General features: G+C 47.1%; 1 protein-coding gene and 1 long non-coding RNA gene across 2 annotated transcripts in view; one reads left to right on the top strand and one right to left on the bottom strand.

Moving 5' to 3' along the window:
- LOC119088364 overlaps positions 1-4,043 on the bottom strand; it is a 58,679-nt gene extending 54,636 nt beyond the window's left edge. Inside the window, exon 1 of the long non-coding RNA XR_005092031.1 lies at positions 3,756-4,043. This is a non-coding gene — a long non-coding RNA (uncharacterized LOC119088364). The remainder of the gene's footprint in view (positions 1-3,755) is intronic.
- Zbtb38 (zinc finger and BTB domain containing 38) overlaps positions 1-14,986 on the top strand; it is a 70,767-nt gene that overhangs the window by 31,298 nt on the left and 24,483 nt on the right. The window contains exon 5 of the mRNA XM_028866035.2: positions 4,872-4,975. The gene's annotated coding sequence lies outside the window, so the exon portion shown is untranslated. The remainder of the gene's footprint in view (positions 1-4,871; positions 4,976-14,986) is intronic.

Genomic DNA, 14,986 nt, shown 5'->3' with positions numbered 1-14,986 from the left:
GCTTTGAACTCACAGAGATCCACCTGCCTCTGCCTCCTGAGTGCTGGGACTAAAGGCGTGGACCATTAAGCCTGGCTTTCATACTTCAAATCTTTTTTATCTCTGACTCTTGAGTATGGTTCTCTAAAAAGAGACAAATTCTAAGAGAAAAGTTTTTGTCTTAGGAAGGAAATTATGTAGGGCTAAAAGAGAATAATGTCTGAAACTTTCAAATGATTCAGGAAGGAGGGAGAGAGGGGAGGGAGGGAAGAGGAGAGAGAGGGGGGAGGGAGGGAGGGAGCGGGAAAAGACCTGCCAGCACCTTGCCATTCTTCTGTAAGCTTGAAATATTTCTTTAAAGAAGCTTTTGAACTGTAGATTACTGAAAACATGTATAGCCGCACGGCCATACCATACTGTCCAGCACCACCACATCCCACAGGCAGTTATGAATTTGTCCAGTTAGGTCACTAAACAAGCAAGCACAATTCCAAGTCAGTTCCTCCACGGTCATCTCACACTACAGTGGATTTCATTTACTGCACACACTTCCCTCTTTCTCTTTGGTCCTTGCTATCTCTATTTTAAAAAAAAGTCGTAACTTCCTGTTACAGAGATGTCCTGTAGATTGATAGTCTAGGGTCAAGGCTTGGTCAGATTTTTTTTTCCTTTGGTTTTTTGAGGCAGAGTTTCTCTGTGTAACATTCCTGGCTGTCCTGGAACTCCCTTTGTAGCCCAGAGGTCCACCTGCCTCTGCCTCCCGAGTGCTGGAATTAAAGGCTTGGCCACCACTGTCAGGCCTTCCCCCACTTTTTTTTTAAGGGGCAGGGTCAACGTCTCATCTGTCTTGCGTGAAAAGCCTGATTTGGGGTTTCACTGAACTGCCCCGTTTCCACTAACAGTTAACCTGGGTCTCGGTAGCAAGCGCTCAACTCTCAATTCCTACTCTGGGTGGAACAGGAATCCTTCTGTAGGTCAGGCCATATTACTTAGGACAGGCATTTTCACACATTTCTCTGCCAGGTACCCAAAGGTATCTGGACGTTGATGTCTCAAGTCTAAATGCCTGGACAGAGGCTATCGTCCATGTCAACACAGCATCACATCCCCAGAAGCCCTTCAGGAATATGGTGTAGACCATAGAATGTTAAGGATGCCGATGGTCTGAAAGGCTTAAAGAGGAGGACCTAGTTAGAACTGATAAGGGGCGATGTTGGCTAAAAACTGAGAGTTGGGAGAGAGCTGACTTGGGGGGATGACTTTCGTGGGTTTAGAGAGGCAACATTTTAGTCTTTTTAGTTGCTATCTTGAAGCCCTATAAAGAAAAGGGGATAGTCAGGGTTAAACTGCCCCCATAGTCTTAATCAGAAGGCACATGCAGTTTAGCAGAAATCCTGTGGGCATGAAATGAGACAGAAAACAAAGACAGCTTCCTGGATAAGGCCGAGGAGCCGTGCAGCAAAGATGCGCAGACAGAAGTTTAGGAGGAAACTTCAAGTCTTAGATTCCTTTTTTCCTTTACATGCATTGAAATGGAAATTATCACAAAGAAAACACCCCAGGTAGTTATTTTAGAGAAGAAAATTTCTGTAAAGAAAACCTTTTCAGTAAAGTGTATAATTATGATAAGGTGGAATGTTTCTGGAAATTTCCAGATAGTTCCTCATACTCAGAAGGATGATTGAGACAGCCTGGTTATGAGAGAGGATGGAAAATTTTGAAGGACTGGCTGATTATGTAAGTTTTAGGCTATTGCTGTGATAGTTTAGTTATTAATAACAATTTAAGGAAATCTGTTTGTTTTTGTAGAGAGGTTTGACTCCCTAGGAAAGAAACGCAACTGTTTGTGAATGCCCTGGCAGAGGTGAGGAGCCATTCACATGCTAAGAGACTTAAGAAAGCCAGAGTCACTAGTAATAAACTGTTGATAGCATCTGATCGAGACACCTCCCAGAACACGTTAGCGAGGGCAGAAAGTGGACCCTGGAGTCCCACCTGGGTCCCAGTCCCGCATGACCCTGGTAGGTCACCCGTGGAAAATCACTACAGACAACAACCAACATCCTAAAGTTAACCTTCACTCTTAACACTCACACCTGCTTGAAATTAGAGGACACTTTTCACCCGTATTATTTAATTCTATTAAAAAACAGAAACAACACCTAGGAGGGAGGCATTAATACTAAAACTCCTGCATGTTCCACACCAAAGCTGAAGGTCAGAGATGTGGCCTTAGAGCAACAAACCTGGGCTACCAACGCAGGCAGGCTGAATCCAAAAGGCCCAGCTGCCTTGTTCTCCACCTCCTACCTGCCAATCACAGGGAATCACCAACAGCAATATGGCTTACAGACTCTTCTTCTATGAACACCAGTTTTAAAGACATTTTTAGTTTCCAAAAGCCTCAATGGAAACATACAAACATGCAATTAGACCCTGAGTTTCTTTGGTTTTGTTTTTAAGGCTGGAATCCACCATTACCAACAAGTTAGCTCAGGTTTTGTGGAAGTTCTCATTGGCAGTTAATGTAGACAAAAACATTTCAGGCTTTTTTTTTTTTTAGGGGAAGATGAATCATTGCTTAATAAATGCAGTTTAGTGGAGCTGATCTTTCTGAACACTGGCCTACGGAGAGAGAATAAAAGAGTTCTTGGCATTGAGAGGGCTAGGAACTGCTCGTTACATGTTTATGCACGTTACTCAACCCGTCAGCCTTCACAACTCTTGTGTTTTTAAATGACACCATTCTTTCCTGCATCATTTAAGATGCTTTACTTTGCATATACTATTAAAATCGACTCAGCTCACCCAAATGGTCACATTCCTAGGGCTTGGTCAGGAATTGGGGTGCATAAATAAAGGGAAAGCACTGTATTCCAGGAAAGTACCCTTTTTCAAAATCCCAAGGTATAGCCTGGGAGTGAGTCTTTTCCAAAGGAAAAAAAAAACTGAAAAGACTCAATGCTTGATGATTCAAAACAAAAACACCTGCACCCAGGTGTGCATGAGGCAGTAAGCGCCACACCGCCCGGAGTTGCTGGAGGAAGGATGCCAGCGGACAGTCAGTGGCCTTTATTTGAGGAAGAGGGTCCGCTCTTTGGGATGAGACCGTTCTTACACCATGTTGGGAAATGATCTAGGCCTCCCCTGACAGCCATGGGAAAGCACAGGTGACACCTTGTCCCTGAGAATTCGGTGCGGCGTCGAACTGCAAAGGACTCGGGTGGGTGCGCGGGGCCTGCGCTGCGCCGGGTGGCCACGGCCTGCAGGGTGGCCTCGCAGCGCTGTCCCCACCGGCTCCGCAGCGGTGGCGCCGGGGCCCGAGCCTCGCGGCCGGCCGGCAGCGCCCCTGGGGCCTGTGCGAGGTCTGGCCGCCCTCCGGCCTGCACCGGGGGTGGAACGGGCGTCCGGGCCCAGCCGCCGGCGTCCATTTTCTGGGCGGCGCTGCGGCCGGACTCGCAGGTCCGGAAGCTCCGTGGACCCCGCGGGAAGCGCGCGGGCGGCGGAGCCCCGTAAGTGCCCCCCCCCGGGACCCGCGCGTCTCCGGGAGGGAGCCGGGAAGCCGGTGGGCAGCGCTCGCGCCGAGCTGCAGCCGCGGACGCGGAGCCGGCCGGCCGGGCAGCCAGCGTCGGCAGGTGGAGCGTCCCGCCCCACCAGGCCCAGCTGCAGGGGGGAAGCGGGGCGGGGGGGGGGGGTGACTGACGCGCACCTGGGGCTCGGGATTGCCGCACCTCCCCTCCCGTGAAGCGCGGACCCGAGCCGCGTCCTGACCCTACCGGATCGTGATGAGATCCTAGTGCGACAGCGAGCCCCTGAAATTGAACCGGACGTGCAAAGGCAGGGCCCTGCCCCCAGGGGGTTGCAGCCTCGGCCTCCTGCTCCTCCTGCAGCCGGCGGTCTGTTGGGATAACTCAACAGCCCGCCGCCGTTCGACACTTCTTTGCAGGTTAGCTGATAAATAGCCTGAGATTTTTAACCTATCCGCGGCTCCACTCTATAACTCCTGCTTCGCTGTGGGTAAGTGCCTGATTCCATTCTGGACTTTGGGCCTGACTGAAAATCCCTTCTAAATGATAAGCGTTTGTGTACTGTATACCTATTGGAAAGGTTAAAGACTGTTCTAACTGGGGAGCGTAAGGGCCCGCGCGGGTTCTTGTGGCTGGAAAGAATGGGAGTTTTGTTGTGGTTCCAGGGAAACTTATAGCGACTAACTGTAGCCAAGATCAAAGAGCAGAGTTTTTGTTTTGTGACGGGGTCTCGCTAAGGAGCCTAGAATGTGCAATATACATGCAACTCAGGCTGGTTTCGAACTTGTAGCGGTCTGCTGACGGCTAGGATTACAGGCTTCTACCACGCCGTCTGACAAACCAATGTTTTTCCAAGATCAAAAAACGCATTAGTAGAATCCACGTTGGTGGGTCATTGCTGGAAAAAAAAATTTTTTAAAAGATTAGAATATATAGTACGGTAGAAAAGACTTAAAAAAGAGTAAGCATTGCACATCGTAAAGATGAGCATTGTCTAATGAAGCCTCTGGCTTATATAATGTAATCTGTAGAAAAAATGGGTCACTGTCAAAAAGCCTTTAAGACTCCAACTTAGTGTTTTGGGGCACAGGTTTTGCATTCAAGTCAACCTGGATTTGAGTCCCAGCGCTCACTTAACTGTGTGGCCCCCAGCAACAGGTTCATGACAGTGCTTGCAGCTGTAAAATGGGGAAGTGTTCCTACAGCTGAGGGGTATTACAGAGATTGCCCCTCCACTGGCTGCACTTGGTGCAGTCCTTGACTTACACGAGGCGCTCCACATAGACTAACTGCAATTATTTTTGTGGCTGAAATATTGAATCCTAGAAACTAGTCATGAAACGCTGCACTTTTGTCTTCTCTTAGATCTTGATGTGGAGGAGATGGAAGACTCAGAACCAAGGATTTCCAAGTGATTTCTGCCAAGGCACGGAAACCAACTCTGTTAAGGCTGGTCTGTTCTGACTGAGGTAACTAAAATGTGTATCTTTCCTTACGCTCCATGAAATAAGAAATGGCAGTTTTTGAAAGACTCCTAAAGAGGTCTGAATCATGATCTCGACCTGCCAGGTTTGTGTACTGCAAAATTTCCATTACTCTTAAGCAGCCTGCTATTACGGACGGACGCGTGGTGTGCCTGCCAGGCCCCTGTGGTGAGGGAGAACTAGAAAACAGCTTCAGGACAACTGGCTTCTCGAGTTCTGCTGTTAGCTTGTATGAGATGAGAGCTTCCGTCCAGGTCTTGATAGACCTGTGCCTTCCTCAAGTCGTAAGGACCCCAAAACGTGACAGACGCCTATAGAGAGTTAACATGAGTTTTTCTTGTTACCCCCAGTGGCCAAGGTCAAGGCAGGGCTGCAGTTCCCAGAAACACAGCCAACCTCTGCACTCGCTGTGCACAAGCATGGAGACATGCTTGCAGGTCCCACACAGATGCATTGGCAGCCCAGCACACTAAGCTCTACCTTGGAGGCGGTTACAAAGTCCTAGGTGGTGACAGTAACAACTACCATTTGTCACACGGTTGCATGTCTTTATGTGCCAAGCAGTGCGTTAATAATTTACTCCTCAACGGTACCGAGAGTCGAGGAAGAAGAGATTTCAAGGATGGAAATGGAAAATGGTGGCAGGTCATGGGAGGCTTTGCAGCTAGCTCATCCTTTATGGAGTGTGTTTTGTATACACAACAGTGCTTTGCTAGGGCCACGCAGTTCACGGTTAAATGCCTGTCCTCCAGAAGCTTGCAGTCCAAAGAGGCAGGGACCAGACCCCTCGGTCATGACTAACAGCTGCTCCAGCAGCCAGGTAATGCCATCTGACACAGAAACAGACCGCTGGAATGGACATTTAAAGTTCTTGCTTTTCAATTCGGGTTTTCATTCGTTTCAACTCTTAACGTCTCTTAAACGTATGCTTTCAATTTATAAACAATCACCAGGCCTCTGGATTCGTTTATTTTTTTTATTGAACTTCTCTGAGATTCATGGGTATTCAAAAAGGTTATTATGATTTTATAATTATATTAGTCATGTCCAGTCTTTTAGCAAGGATTTATTTGTCCAGCTGTCAGTGATTTTTCTCTTGGTAATCAACTTCAAGCATGTTAGAGATTGACTTATGTCATTTTCATGTTCAAACTCTTTAAGTCGAACTTGAAATTTCTCATTTTTCCATTCCTGTCCCTTGCAATGGAGGCCTTTTTAAAATTTTTATGCATAGCCCATAGGCGGGGAGGAGATGCAGTCTGACGAGAGAACTTTTTGATTCAAAACAATCTCTTTTAGCTCTGTTGACCAGAGGACTGTGGGCATTCTGAAATAAAGCGGTTGAGGAACGCAAACACTTTTGTTTGATTACTGCGATAGAAAGCCGAAAGGCAGCCCCAGGAACTGCATTAAGTACCAGAACTCACATTGCATGGCCTGACTGCCACTTGTTACAACATAGGTCTCCTATAAAAACAAGTGAGACCATGAATGTGCGCATGGTTTGTGCACTTTATGAACTTCTATAAATGTTATGCAGCAAATATTTACCAAGTAGCTGCCGTAAGTATGACCCAGCTAGAGGGACTGAAGAATTCAGCAGAAAAACAAGTGACACGTCCCTCTCAGACTGTTAGTAGAGCTGGAAAAAAACCAACAAGAGATATACATATACAGACATACATACACACTCCGTGTGTGTGTGTGTGTGTGTGTGTGTGTGTGTGTGTGTGCAGGCAGTAAATATAAAAAGAAATCATTCTGGTAATTTGAGGAAGCATTTGAAATAGGAGTAGAGGAAGACTGAGAAAGCATGGAGCATATTCTGTGAAAAGGATCGAGTCCAGTTGAGTTAGAACTGGCCTATACAGGCGTCCAGGGAGAAACAGAACTGGAAAATATTGGTTGCTGAACAATAATGGTCTTGGATGCCAACTAGGAAACTGGAATGTGTTAATCAATGGTGTCATTAAGGCTCTTTGAACAAGGAAATGTCATGACTGTGCGGAGGGAGCTTAGAGGAGGTTGGGAAGAAAGCGGATGCAGTCCACCAAGAAAAGGGGCTGGCCCCGAGTGACGGAACTCAGTCAGGGTTGCCGTGGTAAGATGAGAGGAAACGACCGTCAGCTGTCTCACTGGAGAAGGAGCTGGCACGGCATTCCCAGAGCCATGGTACCATGGTGACCCTGAGAAGGAGGCCACAAATATGGGTGTGAAGCACCGAGGCTGCTGTCACCCGGATGGGGCTCAAGACCCCATCGGAAGGCCAGTTCAGGAGCTAGTGGTATACAGGAGAAAATGAAAAGATGAGAGAAGAGGTTTTCCAATAGACTATCGGAAGAATGGGACTGGGTATTGAGCCTTTTAAGAAAAAAAAAAAAAAAATGACCTGGGAAGACAGAAGCCTGTCAAGAGAGCAAAGAACCTCAAAGGAGCATGTTTTTAGAAGCCTCTGGAACATGGCTGTCACTGGGCCCTGGAGTCAGAGGGATGGGCTCAAGAACATGAGATTGACAAGTGGTGTATTGTGTGTTTGTGGGCCTTTTCCTCTGCAAGGTAATGTGGTTTGCACAATGAATATTAAGTGCTTTCGTTTGCATAAGTTTATAGCTTGCACAAATCAAGAATAAATCTTGCATAAATCACTGACCCTAGCATGTTCCCAAACATACTTCTCATTACTAAAATTCAGGCTGTTAAATGTGGTTTTGATAGTGGTGTTGACACTGTATTCCATTATCAGCAGAAAAACCAGAGAATCTCTCCTAAAAGAATGAATTAAAAAACAAAACAAAAACAACTTTCTGTTGTTGCAAAAAGTTTCTAAAAGTAACTTAACTCTGTTGCCTTTTACCTATATCTATTAAATAATGTGTCTATTTTTCTGGGCATCTGAGCTTAATACAATGGAATGAGGATACTGGAGTCAGATAAACCCAGTCTCACGAACTAGCTGGGCCATTTTCCAGACTGGTGACTTAAGCAAAGCCCCTGTAAGCCTGAGTTTTTCCATCCTAAGCTTATATTGGTCTATTTTGAAGCTTTGAGTGGTAGTGTGATCAATAACTACACCATGGCAGGCAACTGATAAATGATGATTCCTTTCCCCTCACAGCTGTGTGCACAGATGTAAATGTATGCTAAGGTGAATCTGCACAGGAAGCCGTATCTCCCTGGTTCATTTTAATGTATTTATTTTTCCCGTTATACTGTTCTGTCCTGCGTGTGTTGAAGTGACCAGGAGTTTAGTATGGATCAGGCTTCACCAAGGGCCATCTGGAGAGATGGCTCTAGTGATTAAAAGCATTTGCTATTCTTGCAGAGTACTTGATTTTGCTTCCCAGCACCTACCTGGCAGTTCACAAGGGACTGTACCTCCAATTCCAAGGGATCTAGTACCCTCTCTGGCCTCCACACGCACCTAGGTATGCATTCAGGGCGCACACATCCATGCAGACAAAACACTCATACACATAAAATAAAAACAAATCTTTTAAAGGAAAATTGTTAAAAATAAACAAATTAATTAATTAATTAATTAAAAGACTCCCCCTGGTATCTGACCGAAATGTAGACTTCTGGGCCCCGAGAGTCTGTCTGATTCAGTAGGTTTGGTGTGGAGCCAGAGAATCTGTGTTTTAAATGAGAATTACCATGACCGCGGATGAAGATTACCAAATGGCAATTCCTAGGAAGCAGAAGAAAGAATAAGCCTGGCATTTGATGTGCTGGTTCAGATCCTGTTTCCCTTAGAGATGTGTCTGTGCTCAAAAGCTTTTCTCTTGTGCTATCCATGTCGATGGATCCTATTTGTAATCACACACATAGGGTCCAGGTGCTCGTGGGATGCCATGACCCCGCCCTCCATTGCCCCCTGCAGTGTCCCACAGTCCCCTTCCCAAACATCCGTGTGTTTGTGTGACCCCAGAAGCCTCTGATCCGCTCTGAGAGGACAGTGATTGGCTCCTAGACGTAAGTGAGGATTTCCTCTTTTAAAAACACACTGCACATTCTGCTTGAACACACATCTTCTGGTCTCGTGGTCCGTGACGTGACTCCAGTAGCCGTCTTCGGACTGAATCACACATGTGTCACACACACCGTCACACCCTCTGGGTGCTTGCCGTTGAATCACACCCTCTGTGTGTGTTCACCCTTCCTATGGCTTAACTGAGTTTCACATTTGCTTTCACGGGAAATGATGGAAGGCCCATTCCGCTAACACGCGCGGGTGACTAAAGGGCAGCCCGAGTGGACTTGTTCCCAGGCTGGGCACTGGAGCCCTGGCTGTCCTCAGGGCCTGTGCTAACTGGAGTGAAGAAAACAACCCTGACCTTCAGTTCTTTTTCCTATCAAGGTCTAGTGACTCTGGAGTGTCTTTAGGCCCTGTTCACTGTGAGTTGACTTTTTGCACAGATGTTCTCTCAGTCACCTGGAAGACACATCCTTTCCTAAACAGAAATATACTTCTGAGTGAATTCTTACCCTGCCTTGGTATCTCTTTAATTTCTCAGCATTTGTCTCTGTCTTTTTCTTTTTGCATTTTTTTTCCAGGAAACCAATTAAAAGAGGTTTTTGTTTGTTTTTTTGATAGGATCTGAGTGCGTTGAGACTTTATTTATGAGTTTCTGGCGAAATGCTTTGCACTTCTCTTCAGAAATACTCGTCTGCATGGTTTTCTTTTGTAAAGTTTAAATGGGAGTCTTTCTTTTAATCCTAACAACCATCTTGCCTTAAGAATAACGTGATTTTCCCACGAGGCTCCCTTGCTCAGGGAGATAGTAAAAGCTCTGGTGGTTAGTTACTGTGGCATTCAGCAAACAAATACTTTGGGAAGCAAGAGTTACGCTCCTGGTGGAAAAAGAAGGCGCTCTGTGTCTAGAGTGAGAGTGTCCCCAGAAGGTACCCTGGTTGTCGTGTACAGGTTCCAACCCAGTGGCCATTTTCTGTACGAGTCCAGGGTGGAGCTCCGCCCACTGTGCAGCCTGGGAGCGGATTTCTAAAATGAAAGCACAGGCAGAAACTGGCGTAAGGAGCATAACCTGTGTTTAGATTATTTTTAGATGAGTGTGCTTCAGCACGGTTCTCCAAACAGCATGTTGTTGGCTTTTTATCTGTGGTGGCTGTGGGGAGTTTTATGGTAGATAAATTCTCCCTAAAACATGTGAACAAGGGAACTATTTAAATACCCAGAGAGGGCCAGAAACACGCATTCTGAGTTTTGTTGTTGTTGAGAGAAGGTCCTTCAGTGTAGCCCAGGCTAGCTTCCGACTCATGATCTCCCTGCCTCGGCCTCCCCAGGGCTGGGAGTACAGGCTTTTGCCATCGCACATCTCACACCTGATGCATTCTGCTTTAATGAAAGTAATTTCAGGGTGAAATTGGCAAACGCCACCCAAATGTAGTTCCTCACAGTCTCCTGCTCCTGGCCATTTTTTCCCTGTTGATTTCCTCAGTCTAGACAATCCTACCTCCATTTATAGGCTGGCCAGAGTTTCCTTTCCATAGTTAAAAAGCCGTGTGTGTCTCCTTTTTCTCAGACCTTCTGTGTGCTTACTCAGCAAGTCTACAAATCACCCAGGCTTCCCAAGCTCTAGGCAGAAGTGACTTCCACAGCCGCAGGAGGCCTCAGAGGCCTGTGCCACCATACCTGGCCTCTCTCCAGGGAACACAGTGCTGCTAACAGTGGCTTCAAACTGGAAACGTGGAGGAGGAATTGTGGGAAATGTGTGTACAGAGAAAGTATGAACATCTGGGGTTCAGCCCAGACAGAGGACTCTGTGCATTGACGCCATGTGTCTCAACTCCGTGGGAAACCACAGCAAATGTGAGGTGGTCGGTGGAAGGGAGAGAGGAGGGGAGAGCACAGCCAGGCAGAATCACCAGTGATCCTCCAGGAAGTCCCAGTGACCACTCAGACTATTCTCCAGACCGAGGGGGTCAGCTCTGTGCCTCCATGGCGTCTCTAGAGAGGAAGCTAGCCTCCAAGCATGGGCTTCTTTTGTTCCATGGAGCCGTCTTGGTTTGTGTCTCAGTGAATACACTTTGTTACTGTTTTGTCCCATTGTCTTGAAGCTCCGACTGCCAGGCTCCATTCTCGTGGTCTGTCATTTTGTCCTTGTCATATTAGGTCACAGTGGTGTACTGGAATGGTGTCACATCAGAGTCCTCTAACACAGTGCTGAGCTAAATAAAGGCCTGTGTGTTACTCAGCCATTACTGTTCCCTATTATACCACCAGCTGAAGATGAGTATGGGCCTCTTTTAAAGGGAGGGTGGGTAGATCTGGTGGGTTGATCACCTCTTGCAGCTTGAGTAGACCCCATCATGAAAACACACAGAGCGAAGTGAGGAGTTTGCTCCCTGCACACCGCCTCCCAGGATTCATGTGTTGAGAAATTCCCCCACAGGAACAGACTGAAGGGATGCTGAAGAACTACTATGTCCCCCAGATGCATTCCACGAAGGGAGATAATATGAGCATTAAGTGTGGGCTAATCTAAGAAGGTAGGGAGTGGTTGGAATGTGGCAAGCCAGAGGGCACTAGACTTTTTTATTTTAAAGATTTATTTATTTATTTAAGAAGATTTATTTATTTAATGTGTGAGTGCTTTATCTGCATGTATGCCTATGTGCCAGAAGAGGGCATAAGATCTCACTAGAGATGGTTGTAAGCCACCATGTGGTTGCTGGGAATTGAACTCAGGACCTCTGGAAGAGCAGCCCAGCCGTAAGATTTATTTCTTAATTATATGTATGTGCGTGGGTATGTGCATGTGAATGTAGGTCCCCACTTATACCCCAGGAGTCTGATCCCTGTGGAGCTGGTCTGAGAGGTGGTTGTGAGTCACCAGGTGTGGGTGCTGGGAACCAAACTTGGGTCCTCTGCACAAGCAGTACCTGCTGTCAACCACTGAACCATTTATCCAGTCCCAAGACTTTTGAATAACATGGTGTGAATTTAAGAGGTTGTATGCAGGCTGCTGTCAGGTGTGGATTACCCTAGCTCCTGTCTGAGTCCACCCATTAGGGTCGCCACAGTGGCAGCCTGTACCGACTTTTTCTGTGCCTCCCTGGGCCCAATCCAAGGAAAGCTAATGGCCCTTGACCTTCCCTTCCCTGTGTCACAGCATATAAATCACCCACTTCGTGTGTAACTAGGCCCATTTCATGTGGGCGGAATAACTTTCTGGGAAGTCTGTAGCCGAAAACAGCACATATGGTTGTGCTGTCTGGAGAAGCCTCAGGTGTCTGTGGCAACCTCTGTTAGGCTGCCAGGACTAGGTGAAACAGGAGGAACCCATCAGAGGAAACCCCTCCTTATCCGGGACGGCACTCCCAAGGCAGCAGGATGGAGCCAAGCCTAGCATCAGATGATGGGTGCCAGCAAAGGACAGCGGACATCTCCTGATGGGAGATTTAAGGTGTTGAGTTAACTCAGCAAGGATGTTTACTAAACTGTCAAGCAACAGCTTTCTAAGTTGTCCTGGAATTGTACGAATGGTCCCCTCCCCTTCTATTAACACTTTATTGACCTCCACCCTGGAGTTTGAAATGCCTTCCCTTTCTCAACATCTTTTAGCGATTCCCCTTTTCCTCTTGGTGGGGAGTGAGTCATGATGTGTGTGCAGCATCCAGCCCAGAGACTGGCACATAGAAAGTGCTCAGCAAATGTTAGCTTTGACATCACTGGCTTCGTCATCATCTCCGTCAGAGCTATTACCACTTCACCAGAGGCAGGCAACTCCATTTCCGTAGACTCCATTTAACCCACTGGTGTAGGTCAAGTGCCCCCATCTCTACTAGACGTGAGTGAAGACAGAACACACGTGTAAGAGAGTGCTCCAGAATCGGTTTTCTTTATTTCACCCACTTTTATTACAGTTATCAGTCTTGTTTGGGGATGCTGGAGTTAGTAAGGCAAATTTCTGCCATTCTGTAAGACTGGGGGGTTTGTGTCAAGCGGGGCCACCAGTAGGGAGCCAGAATGTAGTTGTTCTAAGGAATTTGCTCCAAGGTCTGTTGACGGATGAGAAGCCATCAGACAATGCAGTGAAGGCATGCTGTTTGTTCCTCAGCGTGGTCCTTGGACTGGCGGTGGGGACCTAACCTGAGATCCTTGCCTCCCACACTACCCCAGACCCACTAGATGGAAGAAGGCACCTAAGATCCCCCTGATGCATGTGAGTCTAACCTTTGGGGGACATTGCCATACACAGACAGGCTTGTGCAGACAAGCCTGCCACCTTGCTAACTAGACCATGCTTGAGGACAGTCTTGGAGGGTGTGCGTTGGAGTCTGCTTTAGAAATGCTTGCTGGAGAATTGGATTCTCAGTAAGAACTGAATTCTGAAGATGGCTGTAATAGTCTCAAAGAAGAGAAATTTCTGTCTGAAGGTACAGAAAACCTTTTCTGTGTGTCTGGGAAGTGGCATAAATGGTTAGAATGAGATATTTTACTGGGGGAATGTGTATCACCATAGAGATGAGAGGCGAGCTGCTCCCTTTGAAGGGGTTTGGAGTGGTAATAGGTAGTGAGAAGGGAGTCGGAATCAACTCCAGTGTTGGTGACTAGCAGTATTGCCTCACCCTAAAGAAACAACTTGAGTCAGAAATAATCCCATTCAGCCATGGTTGCTTGTCCAAACTTCACAAGGCTTGGGAGAAGAGAATGTCACTGTTTTAGAGAGGAAATCTGAGCTTCGTATCAAATTAATCCAATTTAGAAAACTAACTAAGTCTCCTCGGCCCTTCAAAGTTCTTGCCTGCATTTTGAAGGTGCCGTAGTCATAGTGGCTCTGTTAACTTGTGTACTATTTTCTTGTAGTACTTTTAGGTGGCCCTTTGCCCTGACGCTTAGCAGCATGGGGTCTCTCAGTCAGTGCCAGGGAGGGCTTGGAAGGGCTGCTGTGGATATAAAGGGTCCCTGCAATGGTTCTATTTCTTCTTCTCTGTCAACTGCTAGGAAACTCACCTTGCAGTTCCAGATCCATGCCCCTCTCCCACTCATCCATGTGAGTTATTGCCTTGATGGTTTTCCTGGCTTGAATGGTGAGACCTCCCGAAAGATAATGCCTGCAACCCAGAACCTGCAAATGGGACCTCATTTGGAAAAAATCGATTTCGCAGATCATCATAATTAAGGGACTTAAATGAGACCATCCTAGATGATCAGGCAGGCTACACAGAAGAAAGACACAGACATAAAGGAGAGAAATCCCAGGGAAGACAAAGGCAGAGGTGGGGGTCCTGCAGCCATAAGCCAAGGAAACATGGGGTTCACCAGGCAGCAAGGAAGGATCCTGCCCATGCTCCACAGTCTTCAGAGAGCACCCCAGGTGGACTTCTGGCCTCCATGTTGTAGAGAATGAAGTAGTGTCAAGGGTGTTAATTTGTTATAGCTCCCTTAGGAAACCAGTTTAGTGCCCCAGGCTATCCCTGAGCTAAAGGCACCTGGGCATCTGTGAAATTCAGATTTACTCCAGGCTATACCAGCTCAGGGTGACAGCAAGAAACGGTTTTTAGTAAGGGTCCCCTGGTGGTTCTGGTAGGTCTGCCTGTCCCTCTCAAACTCCTTTGGGACTGTTCTTTAATGCAGTTGTTTTCCTTGGACAAAATCCATGACCACATTTGCAGCCCCAACCCCATGTCAGTACACTGCACAGTGTCCCCCAGCAGCCGAGTCCACTGTGGCTGTCTAGATTTAGAGAGGCACCTGCCTTTCCCACAGGCTGCTTAGAGCCACGCTTCATGATCCTCCTCCACACTGGCACTTTAATCTGGGATTCCTGCCTGTTAATGGCTAGTCAGTCATCCTTTCCTCTCTCTTCTAATTTCCAATTAGGAGATTCTCCCACCCAGAGAGCTTTCAAGCCTTTCTCTTCTTTCCACTATCTTGTTAGTGCTAAAATCTTTGGGGCTAGAGGAAAAGTCCAAGTCCTCACGGCATTGACACTGGGGCCCTGCCATTCTCCCTCCACATCTCCCAGCAGGCCC

Source organism: Peromyscus leucopus, chromosome 7 (assembly GCF_004664715.2).
Source record: "Peromyscus leucopus breed LL Stock chromosome 7, UCI_PerLeu_2.1, whole genome shotgun sequence".
Classification (NCBI taxonomy): Eukaryota; Metazoa; Chordata; class Mammalia; order Rodentia; family Cricetidae; genus Peromyscus; species Peromyscus leucopus.
This window is presented reverse-complemented; position numbering and strand designations above follow the sequence as displayed.